Here is a 14,387-nt window from a genome sequence, read left to right as displayed (position 1 = left end):
GAGACATCTGTATGCAGGTCAGGAAACAACAGTTAAAACTGAACATGGAACAACAGACTGGTTCCAAATAGGAAAAGGAGTACGTCAAGGCTGTATATTGTCATCCTGCTTATTTAATTTATATGCAGAATACATCATGAGAAACGCTGGACTGGAAGAAGCACAAGCTGGAATCAAGATTGCTGGGAGAAATATCAATAACTTCAGATATGCAGATGACACCACCCTTAAGGCAGAAAGTAAGATGAATTAAAAAGCCTCTTGATGAAAGTGAAAGTGGAGAGTGAAAAAGTTGGCTTAAAGCTCAACATTCAGAAAATGAAGATCATGGCATCTGGTCCCATCACTTCCTGGGAAATAGATGGGGAAACAGTAGAGACAGTGTCAGACTTTATTTCTTTGGGCTCCAAAATCACTTCAGATGGTGATTGCAGCCATGAAATTAAAAGACGCTTACTCCTTGGAAGAAAAGTTATGACCAACCTAGATAACATATTCAAAAGCAGAGATATTACTTTGCTGACTAAGGTCCGTCTAGTCAAGGCTATGGTTTTTCCTGTGGTCATGTATGGATGTGAGAGTTGGATTTTGAAGAAGGCTGAGCGCTGAAGAATTGATGCTTTTGAACTGTGATATTGGAGAAGACTCTTGAGAGTCCCTTGGACTGCAAGGAGATCCAACCAGTCCATTGTGAAGGAGATCAACCCTGAGATTTCTTTGGAAGGAATGATGCTAAAGCTGAAACTCCAGTATTTTGGCCACCTCATGCAAAGAGTTGACTCATTGGAAAAGACTCTGATGCTGGGTAGGATTGGGGGCAGGAGGAAAAGGGGACGACGGAGGATGAGATGGCTGGATGGCATCACTGACTCAATGGACGTGAATCTGAGTGAACTCCAGGAATTGGTGATGGACAGGGAGGCCTGGCGTTCTGCAATTCATGGGGTCGCAAACGGTCGGACACGACTGAGTGAATTAACTGAAGTGAACTGAGGTTAAGACAACAGTTTTCCTAAGTTTGGCTTAGAAACCAAGGTTTGCTTATTCTGGTTTAGTCATTAGTTATATCATTCTTTAAATGATAGTGGTAAGAGGAAAGATTTTTTAGAGACTCATTCATTTTTCTATCCCCTACATAATTTATTAAAATATTTTGCCTGTGAAAGGGATAGCAATGTTCAATAAATTGAATTGAACTTCGTTTGATAAGCTTCAAACATAGCATAGCTTTGTGTCAGTCTCACTAGTGATACACAACACTAACAAAGTGAGAAGCACATATAATAAATGTATGAACAATCAGAGACAGAAGATGGCATATCCTATTGGGAAAAGACAGGTTAAGAAACACTTAAAGGAGAAAGTAATCAAATAATCTTTTCAGCACTGATATTTAAACACTCTTCAGTAGAAAGTGTAGAATGTTAAAGATGGAAGATAACTTAGTCCAGTTTTTTCATTTGCACATTTGAAATTTTATGTCCAGTAATGTAGGTGATCAGCAAAAAAATCACCTAGAGACCCTTACACTAAATGCAACATGACACAAAATATGTCACAGTTTTAGAAACAAAAGGTATGCCATATAGTCATTCAGAGCTATTTCATATATATTCACAGGCTAGTTCACAAGCTTGAGTTTGGAGAGCCTGTCCCATAGATGATACCTGTTAAATCTGTTGTCATCTTCCCATTTGCTCACCTCAGGTGCTAAGTTAGGAAACAAAGACTTGGAAACCTCTTGTCATTTTGCCTAGCTGTCTAGAGAATTGTGAGCTTGTCCTGTCAAGCTCCTGGTTGGAGCACAGTGAATCAATAGAAATGCAGTACTTCTATTTAGATATATGGTAGACTTCTGGGCTTCCCTGGTGGCCCAGATGGCAAAGAATCTGCCTGCCATGCAGAAGACCTGGGTTCTATCTCTGGCTCAGGAAGATCCCCTGGAGTAGAGAATGTCAATTCACTCCAGTAATCTTGCCTGGAGAATCCCATGGATAGAGGACCTTGGTGGCCTAAGTCCATGGGGTCATGCCAGGGGCCAGCATGAAGAATTCCACCCATGGCAAAGGTCATGAGGAAGGAGTCTTGGCATATGCAAAGGTGTTATCAAGCCTCAGGAAACCCCCTGTTCCCGAGCATCTACCCCAAAACCAGAGTCTGTTTTATGCTCTCACCTACACCTCTGACTTTACGGGGGGCTCTCCCCTATAACCGTTTTTCTCAGAGAAGGAGTAAACGTGCAGCTCCAAGGCAATAAAAATTCTTGGGCATGACAAGGGTGTTTCAGCTTACGGACTCCTCTGAAGGTTATCTAGCCCGCCTGTATAGGTTCGTCCGGCCACATCTGAGAGGCACAAGATGTTTTAGACTTACTAAAGGCAAATTCTTTTGGGGAGTTGGAAATTATTAGTATAGTGGGTTGGTTAGGAATTATATTGGTGAAGGGTTTTTCATTTGTTGTGCCAATAATTGCTGCTAATTCCCTACCCTGGATGTGACAAGGGTGTTTCAGGTCAAACCTCTCTGCTGACAGACTAGCTTGTGTGACAGGATTATCCATACTCTTGCCACATGATTGTTTACTACCTCTCAACCATAAACAACACAGAGAGTTTTGGAGTATTTTGAGAGTCTTAATTAGCATATGGCTTTTCTCATTGTTGAGTCAATGATTGCTGCCAGGCCTCCATATCCCTAGGCACCTGGGAATATATTAATCAATGTATTTGGAACATAGAAAAGGAAATATAGTAGTTTTTAAGGTTAGCAATACTAGACTTTTTGAGTTAATGGATTTTCTCTTTTGTAATAGATCACTGTACTTTGTTATAAATTACTGTGTCCTTGCTATTTAAAAATGTAACTTTATCACTATCTTAAGACTAAATAGATCTTAAGGGAAACATTGGGGAAAGGATTTTCATTTGTTGGGTTGATTTTTGCTGCTAAATCTCCATGTTCCCTGCCCTTATAATGAATATAACTAGCATATAGGAGAAATAAGTATTAACCTTTAATCATATAGGAGAAATAAGTATTAACCTTTAAGATTAATCATGTTAACCTTGGGTTAAATAAATTCCTTTCTTGATTGTAACTCACCTTCACCCTATAGGAATGTAACTTTATTTGGAGGGTGGTGCCCGGTTTAAGAAAAAACACCCTTGGAAGAAATAAGTTTTTTGGTTATCAGAAAGAAAGGATCATAAAATGTCTGTAGGTCTCACTCATGGCCAGAAGATGATGTAAAATCCCTAAGACCGTTTTATGTGAAGCACCTGATTTTGATAAAGTTCAGGACTGCTGACCCCCGTGTGACTCTGTATTCATGCCTATGTGTAACAAAAGGTATATAAGCAAACCCAATAAATAAAGAAATTGGATCAGTTTCTGGAAAGACTGATTCCCCCATGTCGCTTCTTTCTTGCTCCCCGTTTCTCTGGCTGAATTCCCATCTGGAGCATGGATGCTATTCCACGTAAACCAAGTTATTCAGCCTCTTTTTCTCCACTAATTTTCCTACTACACTATCCGTTTCTAATCTCTCTAGATATCTGTAATTAAATATGTATTTTTCCAAGGATGCTGACGCCGTCCCCACCTTCGAATCACCCTGGATCCACCGGGGCTGGACCCCGGCAGGGTCACAGAGTCAGACACGACTGAGAGACTAACAACACACACACACACACACACACACTATTGTACACTTCTAACATTGATTGTCTACTTCCATTCACTAATTAATATGTATCCCCAAAGTACCAGAACATGATATGTTTTAGAATCCTTATAATCTTTCTCATTTTTAATCACAGATTAGAAACATCTTAAATGTCATCAAGTAAATCTCTCCTTTCTAGCTCTCGCACCTGCCAAATGTTAGAATATTCTCTACTATATTTGTCAGATGATAGTGTTGGTGATGTGGGTAGGATAACTGATTACTCTGGAACATTATCTTTATTTTAAGTTATTCTTTCTCTCATTTCTTTTGTCTCCAGAATTATTTCAAGCCCCATAGTACCTGAATATTACATCTTAGAAAATGTCAGGCCACTGAGAAGGGTCGCATAAATTTACTTCTACATTCTCTATATATTTTGATGATTTGGTTATCCTTCACTTGTTAATGTCAAGTTATCCTTCACTTGTTAATGTCAAGTTATCCTTCACTTGTTAATGTCAAGCCCCTAAGTGAGTCTATAACCTACAATACTCTTAGAGTCATAATTGTTGAAACTATTCAGATATTAGACATCTAGAAGTCATGCAAGCTCTGGAAATAGTTAATATTTCTGTCATCCTTTATATATAATAAGTTATATTGGCATAAAGATCATATAATAGCAACAGCAACTCATGAATAATGATCATTTTAGGAGAAGCAAATAGGCCTTTAGGAATGATCCAAGACTGTATGCCGGGGCCAACTTGAGGAACTCCACCCATGGCAAAGGTCATGAGGAAGGAGGCTTGGCATAAGTAAAGGCGTGATCAAGCCTCAGGAAACCCCCTGTTCCCGAGCATCTACCCCCAAAACCAGAGTCTGTTTTATGCTCTCGCCTACATCTCTGACTTTATGGGGGGCTGTTCCCCACCGGTTCTCTCGGAGAAGGAGTAAACGTGCAGCTCCAAGTCAATAAAAATTCCTGGGCATGACAAGAGTGTTTCAGCTTAAGGACTACTCTGAAGGTTATCTAGCCCAGCTGTATAGGTTTGTCTGGCCACATGTGATTGTTTACAGACTCCCAACCTGAGAGGCACGACATGTTTTAGACTTACTAAAGGCAAATTCTTTGGGGAAATTGTCAATATAGTGGGTTGGTTAGGAATTATATTGTTGAAGGGTTTTTCATTTGTTGTGCCAATAATTACTGCTAATTTCCTGCCCTGGGTGTGACAAGGGTGTTTCAGGTCAAACCTCTCTGCTGACAGACTAGCTTGTGTGACAGGATTATCCATACTCCTGCCACATGATTGTTTACTACCTCTCAACCATAAACAGCACAGAGAGTTTGGAGTATTTTGAGAGTCTTAATTAGCATAGGGCTTTTCTCATTGTTGAGTCAATGATTGCTGCCAGGCCTCCATATCCCTAGGCACCTGGGAATATATTAATCAATGTATTTGGAATATAGAAAAGGAAATATAGTAGTTTTTAAGGTTAGAAATACTAGACTTTTTGAGTTAATGGATTTTCTCTTTTGTAATAGATCACTGTACTTTGTTATAAATCACTGTGTCCTTGCTATGTAAAAATGTAACTTTATCACTATCTTAAGACTAAATAGATCTTAAGGGAAACATTGGGGAAAGGATTTTCACTTGTTGGGCTGATGTTTGCTGCTAAATCTCCATATTCCCCATCCTTATAATGAATATAACTAATATTATAGGAGAAATAAGTATTAACCTTTAAGCATATAGGAGAAATAAGTATTAACCTTTAAGATTAATCATGTTAACCTTGGGTTAAATAAATTCCTTTCTTGATTATAACTCATTACACCCTCACCCTATAGGAATAAAACTTTATTTGGAGGGTGGTGCCTTGCTTAAGAAAAAAATACCCTTGGAAAAAATAAGTTTTTTGGTTATCAGAAAGAAAGGATCATAAAATGTCAGCGGGTCTCATGGCCAGAAGATGATGTAAAACCCCTAAGACCTTTTTTGTTTATACATTTATGTGAAGCACCTGATTTTGATAAAGTTCAGGACTGCTGACCCCCGTGTGACTCTGTATTCATCCCTATGTGTAACAAAAGGTATATAAGCAAACCCCAAAATAAAGAAATCGGATCAGTTTCTGGAAAGACTGATTCCTCCATGTCGTTTCTTTCTTGCTCTCCATTTTTCTGGCCAAATTCCCATCTGGTGCATGGGTACCCACCAAGCCTGCTAATTTTGCCTTGGCTTCTAAGATCGGACTAGGGGGGCCTCAGTGCCTCCTCTCCTTTGGGAGAACAGGAAGACGCCTGCGGCCTACGTAGGTGGTGATTGGTATTCCATGTAAACCAAGTTATTCAGCCTCTTTTTCTCTGCTAATTTTCTAATCCCTCTCTATCTGTAATTAAATAAGTTATTTCCAAGGACGCTGATTCTGTCCCCACCTTCGAATCACCCTGGATCTACCAGGGCTGGACCCCAGCAACTGTATACTATAAACTTTACTAAAGCACATAAAGGACACAACTGCTTCTTCAATTATTAGAATATTTCAATATCATCAACAGGTCATGGACCAAATAGATATTTGTTTAAATCATAACAACATGCAAACTAATTTTTTCCATATAATGGTATTAAACAAAACCCCAAAATATATCAACATGATGGTGGTTCTACGATAGAGACTGCCCTGGAAATGTAACCTTAATTAAAATAAAATTTTAAATGCATAAAAGTTCACCAGTCATTATATACATTTAAAATATATTATTCACTTTCAATACTTAGATTGCTTTATGTTATATCCCTTGAGTTTTTCTTAGGAACAATCCTATTTAGGAATAATAGTTGCTTAGAATATATTCAAAAGATGGAAAGAGTCATAAGAAATTCTCTTGTCTGGTCTTGTGCATTGAAGCAGGCAAGGTTTGACTAAGACGTCTGTTCTGATTGGTGTTGACAGTTTAACTCTATATCACCAAGAATGACTAAATGAACTATCATATAGAGACATTAACTATATTCTAAGGATCTTTAGTTGTATCTTGGTATTATAGGCACCACTAGGTACTTAAATTACCTTATTTAATTCTTGTTATAACATGGTATAAGTAAAATTATTATTTTCATTTTTCACAGACAGAAAACAATGATTGAAGAGGTTAAACACTACACAAAATCACAAATCAGCAAAATCAAGATTCAAACCTATGTTTGCCTCCAAAGCTCATTTTATATAGTATATCTGATTCTTGCTTCCTTATCCAGAATGACCAAAGAGTTTTTTACTGGATTGTAGAGTATGGATAAGAATAATTGCAAAACTGAACTAGTTTTTTTGGGCATTCCATAAGATCAGTTGAGCAACCAAAGCTATTTAATTATAAGTCTTTCAGGTTATTTGTCTTAATAGAATATCCTAGATCCAGTTTGAATCTCGAGTTTTAGCTGGATCAAATCCTTATTATGATTCCGTTTTAGTAATATGAACAAATACTGAATAGGTTCTCATAATATAATTTTCACATCCATCAGTTCAGTCAGTTCAGTTAAATCACTCAGTCATGTCCGACTCTTTGTGAACCCATGAATCGCAGCATGCCAGGCCTCCCTGTCCATCACCAACTCCCGGAGTCCACTCAAACTCATGTCCATCGAGTCAGGGATGCCTTCCATTCATCTCATCCTCTGTCATCCCTTCTCCTCCTTCCCCCAATTGCTCCCAGTATCAGGGTCTTTTCCAATGAGTCAAATCTTTGCATCAGGTGGCCAAAGTACTGGAGCTTCAGCTTTAGCATCAGTTCTTCCCTGAACACCCAGGACTGATCTCCTTTAGAATGGACTGGTTGGATCTCCTTGCAGTCCAAGGGACTCTCAAGAATCTTCTCCAAAACCACAGTTCAAAAGCATCAATTCTTCGGCGCTCAGCCTTCTTCACAGTCCAACTCTCACATCCATACATGACTGCAGTAATAACCATAGCCTTGACTAGATGGACCTTTGTTGGCAAAGTAATGTCTCTGCTTTTGAATATGTTATCAAGGTTGGTCATAACTTTCCTTCCAAGGAGTAAGTGTCTTTTAATTTCATGGCTGCAATCACCATCTGAAGTGATTTTGGAGCCCCCCAAAATAAAATCTGACACTGTTTCCACTGTTTCTCCACCAATTTCCCATGAAGTGATGGGACTGGATACCATGATCTTAGTTTTATGAATGTTGAGTTTAAGCCAACATTTTCACTTTCCTCTTTCACTTTCATCAAGAGGCTTTTTAATTCATCTTACTTTCTGCCATAAGGGTGGTGTCATCTGCATATCTGAGGTTATTGATATTTCTCCCAGCAATCTTGATTCCAGCTTGTGCTTCTTCCAGTCCAGTGTTTCTCATGATGTACTCTGCATAAAAGTTAAATAAGCAGGGTAACACTATACAGCTTTGACATACTCCTTCTCCTATTTGGAACCAGTCTGTTGTTCCATGTCCAGTTCTAACTGTTGCTTCCTGACCTGCATATAGGTTTCTCAAGAGGCAGGTCAGGTGGTCTGGTATTCCCATCTCTCTCAGAATTTTCCACAGTTTCTTGTGATCCACACAGTCAAAGGCTTTGGCATAGTCAATAAAGCAGAAATAGATGTTTTTCTGGAACTCTCTTGCTTTTTCCATGATCCAGTGGATGTTCACAATTTGATCTCTGGTTCCTCTGCCTTTTCTAAAACCAGCTTGAACATCTGGAAGTTCACTGTTCAGATATTGCTGAAGCCTGGCTTGGAGAATTTTGAGCATTACTTTACTGGTGTGCGATATGAGTGCAATTGTGCAGTCATCTGAGCATTCTTTAGCATTGCCTTTCTTTGGGATTGGAATGAAAACTGACATTTTCCAGTCCTGTGGCCACTGCTGAGTTTTCCAAACTTGCTGGCATATTGAGTGCAGCACTTTCACAGCATCATCTTTCAGGATTTGAAATAGCTCAACTGGAATTCCATCACCTCCACTAGCTTTGTTCATAGTGATGCTTTCTAAGGCCCACTTGACTTCACTTCACATTCCAGGATGTCTGCCTTTAGATGAGTGATCACACCATCGTGATTATCTTGGTCTTGAAGATCTTTTTTGTAGAGTTCTTCTGTGTATTCCTGCCACCTCTTCTTAATATCTTCTGCTTCTGTTTGGTCCATACCATTTCTGTCCTTTATCGAGCCCATCTTTGTATGAAATGTTCCCTTGGTATTTCTAATTTTCTTGAAGAGATCTCTAGTTTTTCTCTGTTGTTTTCCTCTATTCCTTTGCATTGATCACTGTGGAAGGCTTTCTTATCTCTTCTTGCTAGGTCATACCTGAATGGTCGTATCCATCATTCTATTATAAATCCATAACATCTTGTTTCTGCATAATTGCACTTGCATCCATTTCTCTCTTCTAGTTTACTTTATAAAAATACTGCCAGCTTTATCTTCTCTAAAAGTCTTTTTCACTATGCCGTTGATCTACCTCAAATTCTTTAATGTAACATCATTTCATATAAGACAAATTGTACAGAGTATCTGGCTTATTTATCATTCTAATTTTACTGCTCCTTGTTTCTCAGTATGAAATCCCCAGTTCAGCCAGATTGATGTGTTTTGTCACTAAATAATCATGTAAATACTCACTGCTCATTACTGATTTTTTAATATTCATCTGGTTAACCAGAAAGCTCAATTCTTTCCTCTCTGCCAATCTGCATTATATGCTCTGTAATCTCTCCATTACACCTAATCTCTGATATCCAATAGACTTTATTATTTGGCATGACCATAATATGGTTTGTCTTGTGTGTGTTGTTATTTAGTTGCTAAGTCATGTCCAACTCTTTGTGACCCCATGGACTGTAGCTTGACAGGTTCATCTATCCATTCTTTCCCAGGCAAGAATGCTGGAGTAAGTTGCCAGGACTTAAAATTGCTTGGCTCTGTTTTTGTTCTTCCCCAATTAGGCAAATGCTTCATCCAAGCAGAAATCATAGCATATTTCCTTACATTTATTTCCCAAAGCATAGCTGCCTCACACATAGTTAACATTCTATGAATATTTGTTTGATGTTAAATATATTAATGACACAATAAGAAGATGACATTTGAGCATAGAAGACTATTTCTGAAGTCGCTAATAGGTGATGATGAAATAGTCTGAAATACTTAATAAGAGAATAAAACACACACCAATGTACTATATAAACTAGAGCAAATAGTTCTTGAAAGTGGCTATTTTCTCTGTCATACTATACATAACAAAGTAGGTGAAACCAGTCAGTCTTAATGAAGCTAAACCCTGAATATTCACTGGAAGGACTGACGCTGAAGCTGAAGCTCCAGGACTCATGATCCTCGGAAAGATTAAGGATAGAAGGAGAAGAGGGTGTCAGAGGATGAGATGGCTGGATGGCATCACGATGTAATGAACATTAACTTGGGCAAACTCTGGGTGATGGTGAAGGACAGGGAGGCCTGGCGTTATGCAGTTCATGGGGTCACAAAGAGTTGGACATGACTGGGCAACTGAACAACAGCAACCACTATACATAATGTTTGGGGAACTCACTGGAAATGTTGTAATAACTCCAATTTTAATTTGCTATAAAACTGACACAAAGAGAGCATCAATACGCACCACATAATTGTTTTAGCCTCCCATATCCCTCATGCAAATGTAATCCAGATTTGAAATATTTATTTAATCTGTCATATATTCATGTTGAATCCCCCAAAACTTTGGCTCGCCTTCCTATAACTCTTACAAAAAGAACTGCTGCAGACTTTCATAATGGGCTTTTTGAAATGCGAAATACATGTCCACAAATTTTTCCAACTTTTAGCTAGAGTTAAAAACCATTTGCTTGAATATTGGCATATATATTTCAAATGGAACATATTTCACTTGGAAATACCTGATCTTAAAGACTTTGAACCGTTTTTCCATTTTGAGTTTCTATTTTGCTTGGTTTTCACTTCTCCCCTTACTTTGTAAAAATTAATACTCTCTCCCTGAGGAATTGTAACAGATAGTTTATTCTTAAAGTTAATTCCCCATGAATTTATAAAAAGGATGATTGACATATACATTTTGCATAAAATTATTTGTATTTCCTTTGAGACATGCAAGTTTTGATTATTTGTTTGTGTATTTGTTGTGTGTATGTGAGAATGAGAAAATGATCATCAATGAAGTACAGATATTTACTATCAATATAGTAATCAAAGGTTAATTATTTTAAATAAAGAAAATCAACAAAGAGCAAAAACAAAAACCCTCGCTGTATGGAAAATTGTAAAGAAAGACTATCTCCCAAATATCGTCAGTTTCCTTAAGACACCCAGTTTCACAAAAGGTGTTCCTGTCAGCCCTAAAATGCCTACCTATTAAAATGACAGATGCAGGAGTGTTCTTGTTAACTACATTCCTCATCCAATGAATCAAGAGGGCTAAGCTGTTTTAGAAAACAAGGAAACCATTTTCTCACGTCCAAATTCAGGAAAGAATATGAAATGACATAATATTAAGCCAATTCTTTTGTTCAGTGAAACTGTGTTTTACAAAATAAACACACCAGTGGTGAAATAAATCACCTTTTCAAAAAGTTTAAAAACAACGGCATTTTTTTTTTTTTTCCAAAGACCTTTTATAAATGTATTCTTGCATTTGATCTTGATATGCCCCCTTCTGGTAAAATAAAGGAGAAACTCAGCAGTCTCTTAAAAGCTGAAATGAGTTTTAGGACATTTCATTTCAGTTCAGTTCAGTTCAGTCGCTCAGTCGTGTCCGACTCCTTGCGACCCCATGAATCACATCACGCCAGGCCTACTTGTCCATCACCAACTCCCGGAGTTCACTCAGACTCACTTCCATTGAGTCACTGATGCCATCCAGCCATCTCATCCTCAGTGGTCCCCTTCTCCTCCTGCCCTCAATCCCTCCCAGCATCAGAATCTTTTCCAATGGGTCAACTCTGCACATGAGGTGGCCAAAGTACTGTAGTTTCAGCTTTAGCATCATTCCTTCCAAAGAAATCCCAGGGCTGATCTCCTTCAGAATGGACTGGTTGGATCTCCTTGTAGTCCAAGGGACTCTCAAGAGTCTTCTCCAACACCACAGTTCAAACACATCAATTCTTCAGGGCTCAGCCTTCTTCACAGTCCAACTCTCATATCCATACATGACTACTGGAAAAACCATAACCTTGATTAGATGGACCTTTGTTGGCAAAGTAATGTCTCTGATTTTCAATATGTTATCTAGATTGGTCATAACTTTTCTTCCAAGGAGTAAGCGTCTTTTAATTTCATGGCTGCAGTCACCATCTGCAGTGATTTTGGAGCCCCCCAAAATAAAGTCTGACACTGTTTCCACTGTTTCCCCATTTATTTCCCATGAAGTGATGGGACCAGATTCATGGGGTCACAGACTTGGACACGACTGAGTGACTGAACTGAACTGAACTGAAAAGTCAAATAAAATCCTTTTTTACTTGAAAACTTAGAAAAATGCATGAACAATCTTCTTAATTTATTCAAGAGAGTTTGCTGACTATGATTATATTTTTGCTGATTTTTCAGGACCTTGGAGTAATCCTTTGGTGCATCAGTTTCCAGTCAGAATTGAACATGAAATGGTAGAAACAAGTAAACCAATTCTGTTGAGTAATGAGTCCAGGATATAATCTGAAAGGTATTTGCTCTTTTCTATTTTTCACTGCTAAATCATTGATGCCAGAGGCATTGTTGCTATGTTTCCCTTAATTATAATTTTATTATACCTGCCATTGTGTAGTTTTTGTATTTATGATAACTTTATTTCTTATATGAGACTTTATGATGGTTGATCCTAATAGTGATTTGTAGTCTGTACATACTCGATTCACATTTTACACTTCTTAAAAAGTCTTATTAAAATATCAGTGACAAAAACATAGCCATATCTTAGAAATTGCCTACAGAAAGGCAGTTTGGACATTGCCACCCAGCATCACTTCATGTGTTCCTAATATATTTTTTTTTGGCATATAATAGCTGCTCAGAAAATGTGAATGAATTAGTGACCAGCTTCACTTTGAATTTGCAAGTTAGTGTTTCCCTCTGGAAATTTATCAGACCACTATGTTTATTTGCAAAAGAACTAGAATGACTCTCTAACTAGATGTTGATGGAGAGGATATTTGAACATTGCTTATCCCTTACTCTTCATTTGATTGTGGTTTCCAAGCACAGTAAAAAGAAAATATTTCTTTTAAAAAATTGTACATTTATCTCTATTTCTCTTCTGAGCAATTATGGAGTGTGCTTGGAAGAAATGACTATAAATTTGGTTGAATGTTTCTTGTTCTCCCATAGCCAAAAGTCCAGCCTGAATCAGTTGAGCAATAGAGAAGGGAATGGCTTTTAAAACATAGTGGCCTTAATTATGTTGCCCTCTGTGTTTCCAAGGCTCGCCTTAGACTCGGCAGGTAGAGTGTTTCCTTGTGTTTGGAAACCTCTCTTCTTAGAATTCCCTTCCCGGGACGGGCTTCCCTTCCCGGGACGGAGCTCCCTCCCCACCTCCCCACTGTTGGGCATACACACAGAGGAAACCAGAATTGAAAGAAACACATGTACCCCAATGTTCATCGCAGCACTGTTTATAATAGCTAGGACATGGAAACAACCTAGATGTCCATCAGTAGATGAATGGATAAGAAAGCTGTGGTACATATACACAATGGAGTATTACTCAGCCATTAAAAAGAATACATTTAAATCAGTTCTGATGAGATGGATGAAACTGGAGCCGATTATACAGAGTGAAGTGAGCCAGAAAGAAAAACACCAATACAGTATACTAACACATATATATGGAATTTAGGAAGATGGCAATGATGACCCTGTATGCAGGACAGCAAAAGAGACACAGATGTGTATAGCGGACTTTTGGACTCAGAGGGAGAGGGAGAGGGTGTGATGATTTGGGAGAATGGCATTGAAACATGTATAATAACATGTAAGAATCGAAATACCAGTCTATGTCTGATGCAGGATATGACACGCTTGGGGCTGACGCGCGGGGATGACCCAGAGAGATGTTGTGGGGAGGGGGGTGGGAGGGGGGTTCATGTTTGGGAACGCATGTACACCTGTGGTGGATTCATGTCAATCTATGCCAAAACCAATACAGAATTGTAAAGTAAAAATTAAAAATAAATAAATAAATTCAAAGAACCAAAAAAAAAAAAAAAAAACATAGTGGCCTCATTGATGTGGCCTGCACAATTATCTGTCACCTTGGAGCAATTTATTCAGAAAAATTATTTATATTACTGAAACTGTTGTCCCTGCTTATATTTCACCCCACCAGTATATAGAAGTTGATTAGTTACTGCAAATTTCTTCCCTCTAAACATAGAGAGGCTACATGCTAGTTTTTCATCCTTTTCTGTGGTCCCTGAAAACCTAATAGAGAGAAATTTACAAGTCTGAAAAGCAGCAAAAGTTTAGCTTAGTTAGCATGTGAAGAAACATTACAACTTCTAGGGTTTAGAGTTATAACAATTTGAAACTGGTGAAAATGTTAAAATACTGTTCTTTAACATTTCCCCCTCTTTCTGTGTACTGCAAGCTATATTCTTTAGTCATTAATTCATGCACTATGGTTCTATGGTTTGTAAGTAATGTTAAAACAATATTTTCCCTGCTGATATTACTCACA

Source organism: Oryx dammah, unplaced genomic scaffold (genome assembly GCF_014754425.2).
Source record: "Oryx dammah isolate SB20612 unplaced genomic scaffold, SCBI_Odam_1.1 HiC_scaffold_23, whole genome shotgun sequence".
In the NCBI taxonomy this organism is placed as follows: domain Eukaryota; kingdom Metazoa; phylum Chordata; class Mammalia; order Artiodactyla; family Bovidae; genus Oryx; species Oryx dammah.
This window is presented reverse-complemented; position numbering follows the sequence as displayed.